The sequence below is a fragment of the Oncorhynchus masou genome, chromosome 5 (genome assembly GCF_036934945.1).
Source record: "Oncorhynchus masou masou isolate Uvic2021 chromosome 5, UVic_Omas_1.1, whole genome shotgun sequence".
Lineage (NCBI taxonomy): Eukaryota > Metazoa > Chordata > Actinopteri > Salmoniformes > Salmonidae > Oncorhynchus > Oncorhynchus masou.
In genome coordinates, this window is record NC_088216.1 from 6,915,222 (window position 1) to 6,921,375 (window position 6,154).

A 6,154-nucleotide genomic window follows, 5' to 3' on the forward strand; every position below is an offset into this window, starting at 1 on the left:
ATATCATGACTAGTAGTACTATAACCTCTCTGTATAATATCATGACTAGTAGTACTATAACCTCTCTGTATAATATCATGACTAGTAGGTCTATAACATCTCTGTATAATATCATGACTAGTAGGACTATAACCTCTCTGTATAATATCATGACTAGTATAATATATGACTAGTAGGACTATAACCTCTCTGTATAATACTGTATCATGACTAGTAGGTCTATAACCTCTCTGTATAATATCATGACTAGTAGTACTATAACCTCTCTGTATAATATCATGACTAGTAGTACTATAACCTCTCTGTATAATATCATGACTAGTAGGTCTATAACCTCTCTGTATAATATCATGACTAGTAGGACTATAACCTCTCTGTATAATACTGTATCATGACTAGTAGGACTATAACCTCTCTGTATAATATCATGACTAGTAGGTCTATAACCTCTCTGTATAATATCATGACTAGTAGGACTATAACCTCTCTGTATAATACTGTATCATGACTAGTAGGTCTATAACCTCTCTGTATAATATCATGACTAGTAGGACTATAACCTCTCTGTATAATATCATGACTAGTAGGACTATAACCTCTCTGTATAATACTGTATCATGACTAGTAGGTCTATAACCTCTCTGTATAATATCATGACTAGTAGGTCTGTATAATATAACCTATCTCTGTATAATATCATGACTAGTAGGTCTATAACCTCTCTGTATAATATCATGACTAGTAGGTCTATAACCTCTCTGTATAATACTGTATCATGACTAGTAGGTCTATAACCTCTCTGTATAATACTGTATCATGACTAGTAGGTCTATAACCTCTCTGTATAATATCATGACTAGTAGGTCTATAACCTCTCTGTATAATACTGTATCATGACTAGTAGGTCTATAACCTCTCTGTATAATATCATGACTAGTAGGACTATAACCTCTCTGTATAATATCATGACTAGTAGGTCTATAACCTCTCTGTATAATATCATGACTAGTAGGTCTATAACCTCTCTGTATAATATCATGACTAGTAGGACTATAACCTCTCTGTATAATACTGTATCATGACTAGTAGTTCTATAACCTCTCTGTATAATATCATGACTAGTAGGACTATAACCTCTCTGTATAATATCATGACTAGTAGTACTATAACCTCTCTGTATAATATCATGACTAGTAGGTCTATAACCTCTCTGTATAATATCATGACTAGTAGCACTATAACCTCTCTGTATAATACTGTATCATGACTAGTAGGACTATAACCTGTCTGTATAATATCATAACTAGTAGGACTATAACCTCTCTGTATAATATCATGACTAGTAGGACTATAACCTCTCTGTATAATACTGTATCATGACTAGTATGACTATAACCTCTCTGTATAATATCATGACTTGTAGGACTATAACCTCTCTGTATAATATCATGACTAGTAGGACTATAACCTCTCTGTATAATATCATGACTAGTAGGACTATAACATCTCTGTATAATATCATGACTAGTAGGTCTATAACCTCTCTGTATAATAACCTCTCTGTATAATACTGTATCATGACTAGTAGGTCTATAACCTCTCTGTATAATATCATGACTAGTAGGTCTATAACCTCTCTGTATAATATCATGACTAGTAGGACTATAACCTCTCTGTATAATATCATGACTAGTAGGACTATAACCTGTCTGTATAATATCATGACTAGTAGGACTATAACCTCTCTGTATAATATCATGACTAGTAGGACTATAACCTCTCTGTATAACACTGTATAATATCATGACTAGTAGGACTATAACCTCTCTGTATAATACTGTATCTATCGTGCTATGAGGTTTGAGCTTTTATGGCGCTGGAGGTGAAGTCCACCACTGGTTCAAGCCCCACTCTGGCTGTTACACCCCTCTTACGTCACTCTGAAGGGCCGAGAGGTCAACGTGGGAAAGGAATATGGAGAGAAATGATTAACTGTGTCGTGTCCACTTGATGGCAGTACATACACTTGTTATAATGACTATTGTCTTGTTGATCCTTTGTGGCTCATACAATTTTAGGTTGTGTGTATTGTTGTTAGATATTACTGCACTGTTGAAACTAGAAACACAATAATTGAGCTTTTTCCTTCATCTTGTTCATCTGTTACCATGCACCTGCAAATAAGATTGCTCAGATGTTCGAGTTCCTTTTGAGTTTTGAGCTACACACGCAATAACATCTGCTGAACATATGTATGTGACAAATACAATTTGATTTGATTTTCTCTGTCGTTGTTGTGTTTCAGACATCAAATCAAGTCAAATGTATTTATAAAGCCCTTCGTACATCAGCTGATATCTCAAAGTGCTGTACAGAAACCCAGCCTAAAACCCCAAACAGCAAGCAATGCAGGTGTAGAAGCACGGTGGCTAGGAAAAACTCCCTAGAAAGGCCAAAACCTAGGAAGAATCAGACTATGAGGGGTGGCCAGTCCTCTTCTGGCTGTGCCGGGTGGAGATTATAACAGAACATGGCCAAGATGTTCAAATGTTCATAAATGACCAGCATGGTCAAATAATAATAATCACAGTAGTTGTTGAGTGTGCAGCAAGTCAGCACCTCAGGAGTAAATGTCAGTTGGCTTTTCATAGCCGATCATTAAGAGTATCTCTACCACATCCTGTCTGAGCGAGATCTGATGTCATCTCCTCTCACCTAACCACCACATGACACATACACCTGAGTGTACAGGAGCCACTGGCTGGTGTTGCTGACACAGCATTAATCAAACAGTGAGATTTACAACCAAAATCATTACGCTCTCTCTCTTTCACACACAGACACATAAAACATGTACTGGCCCGCTCTCCACGGTGAGAACAAGTGTTCATACCTCTGACGGATCCGTCTGTTTGGTGAGAGGACAAGTTTCTCACCAGAGGACTGGGAGAGAGAGAGAGAGAGAGAGAGAGAGAGAGGGGGGGGGAGAGACAGAGAGAGAGAGAGAGGGAGAGAGAGAGAGAGAGAGAGAGAGAGAGAGAGAGAGAGAGAGAGAGAGAGAGAGAGAGAGAGAGAGAGAGAGAGGGAGAGAGAGAGAGAGAGGGAGAGAGAGAGAGAGAGAGAGAGAGAGAGAGAGAGAGAGAGAGAGAGAGAGGGGGAGAGAGAGAGAGAGAGAGAGAGAGGGAGAGAGAGAGAGAGAGAGAGAGAGAGAGAGAGAGAGAGAGAGAGAGAGAGAGAGAGAGAGAGAGAGAGAGAGAGAGAGAGAGAGAGAGAGAGAGAGAGAGAGAGAATAGCCTATGGGGTGGGAATGAGTGAACCAAAACAAGTTTCTCAAAAACGTGCTGGTTTTTCTTGATTTTTTCTTGATAAGAGGAAGGAGAGAGAGAGCGAGAGAGAATAGCATATAGGGTGGGAATGAGGGAACCAAAACATACTGTATGTTCATTACTAGGACTGTGAAGTTGAGAGATAAAGAAAGATAGAAGACAAATGAGACAGTCTACCGCCGCAACGCCCATCCCATCCCCGCAATGTCTCATCTCTGAACGTTTCACAACTGCGGCTGGAATTGTGACGGATCGACGCACTGAGCATGTCAGGGCGAGTTTTATAGAAATGCGTTTGGAAATAAAATCAGTAACTAAAACGTCTTTCAAAATCATTTGGGGATGTTCGACTCACGAGGCTTGAAGGAATTAGATTTTCCACTTTGACAACTCTAAACTGTTTGGATGAATTCTATTTTTTCAAGACTTCCAAGTTCGCCACAGGTCTCTATCACAGCCCAACTTGTTGCTATCGAAATTATATCTAGCTGAAATACAGTTGTAGGTCTATGTCACTCATCTTTCTTAGTTTGAACAACGGTCAATATTGAATTAAACGTTTAACCACTAACTGGATAAAACAAGAAGATGTTGGAGAAATATTCCCGGCACAGCCCTGGAGTTGCGCCCGTCCCGAACATGGACCTGCAACTCAAACTACCGGAGAGCAACGTGGGTACCAGAGGCCAAGAGAAAGATAACGGGTCTGGGCAGAAACTGGTGGAGATAACGGGACCGGCTCTGTCCAAACGGAAACTACTGGTCGGTCTGGACCTGCTCTGTCTGGTTCTGGGTAATTACAGCTATTATCTTTTTATCAGATCAACTTTTTATGATTCATAATTCTATCATATCCACTTTTTATTTTTGATCTTTTACCATTTTATCGTATAACCTTTTTTTTTTAACAATAAAATGTTTTTTTTTTTTAAATCAACGTTTTATAATTCAAGCCTACCTGGACCTGGGTTTACCTGCTTCTGCTTTAATAAAAACCATCTTCGAGGTATTTTCATAAAAATAACTTACATTTTCAACAAATATTTTTTAAATATTTTTTAATAAACTTCAAATCTTCGAGTAGGTCTATAAAACATTTTCGTCATTCATTGTATTGTTTATTGTTAGGATATGTCACAAATAATGGTGTCTTCATTGCTTCATGGCGACACTGAATCCCCTCTTGTCATTTTACTCTTTATTTTAAATCAAACTTTATTCACTAGGCGCTGTACTGCAGCGCCTGTTATTTTTAACGCGTGTTGAAGGCTTTCTGTTATACACGGCATGGCCAAAAGTATGTGGACACCCCTTCAAATGAGTGGATTCGGCTATTTCAGCCACACCCATTACTGACAGGTATATCAAATCGAGCACACAGCCGTGCAATCTCAATAGACAAACATTGGCAGTAGAATGGCCTTACTGAAGAGCTCAGTGACTTTCAACGTGGTACCACATTTCCAACAGTTCAGTTCGTCAAATTTCTCCACTGCTAGAGCTGCCCCGGTCAACTGTAAGCGCTGTTACTGGGAAGTGGAAACGTCTAGGAGAATCAATGGCTCAGCCGCCAGGTGGGAAGGTGACGTAGGCTAGGCTAACTTTCATGAACTATTCAAATGTTGATATTTGAATCTTTTGCGATTTAATTGAAACATATTTGACTATGAGATAGTAGCCTACAGTTTCGTTGTTGTTTCGTATCTAGGCTATTTATGATACACAGTGAACGTGCGGGTGCGTGAGGACATTGAATCAAGAATTAGCACGAGCGCAAATCAACAGGTTGGTCAACATTATTAATAAACAATTTTTTCAACAAAAACGAAATAAGTAGGGAAAAATAAATTGAAGCTCTAAATAATTCTCACTCTCAGTGTTCTCTCTCGCTGCACGCAAAGCTCTCGATGCCAGTTGGCTCGAGCAGGCCAAGGGAATTCTACAGTTTCCATGACAACCAGGGTTCAGCGAAGAGCGAGGCCTGGGGAATTGTGTGTAGTACAAATACATAAATAAACAATCTCTCTCTCTCTCTCTCTCTCTCTGTGTGTGTGTGTGTGTGTGTGTGTGTGTGTGTGTGTGTGTGTGTGTGTGTGTGTGTGTGTGCACTCCCTTTATGCATCTGACCACAATTTCTCAAACTGTGGTTATGTAAGAGCAGCTAATTCACTTAGCTTATGTCCCAAATGACCCCACATTCCCTATATAGTGTACTATTTTAACCAGGGCCCATGGGTCTCTGCACTCTTAGAGAAAAAGTTCCAAAAGGTTCTTCGGCTGTCCCCATAGGAGATCCCTTTTTGGTTCCATGTAAGAACCCTCTGTAGAAAGGGTTCTACATGCAACCCAAAATGGTTCCACCTGGAACCAAAGGAGTTGTACCTGCAACCTAAAAGAGTTCTTCAAAGAATTCTGGTATATGGGGACAGCCGAAGAACCCCTTTAGGTTCTAGATAGCATTTTTTTCCAATACAAGTGTGGTCCAAAGTATATTATAGTGCACTACTTTGGCCCACACTCGTTATAATAAAGGGTGAATAGGATGTCATTTTGGACACTTTCTCTCTGATCCCCTCCGACTTGTCTAGAGGAGAAGGATTGCTGATCAGGGATCATGTCCCCACCTGTCCCCTGTATTCGTATTCATTGTGATCTACAAGACTGCTACAGATGTGATCCAGGGACGGACTGGGACCAGAATCCGGCCTGAGCATTTCTAACACACTGGCCGATTTCTTTCCCAGAGGCCACCGATTATTAGCCAATATAACAATCATTTTGTGCAATAACACCAATTCAGACCGGCCCACTGGGCTATAGATGGACCA

At 39.7% G+C, this 6,154-nt stretch overlaps 1 pseudogene; it reads left to right on the forward strand.

The window, feature by feature from the left end:
- The first annotated feature begins 3,285 nt into the window (after positions 1-3,285).
- LOC135525750 (phospholipid phosphatase 3-like) overlaps positions 3,286-6,154 on the forward strand; it is a 20,069-nt pseudogene continuing 17,200 nt past the window's right edge.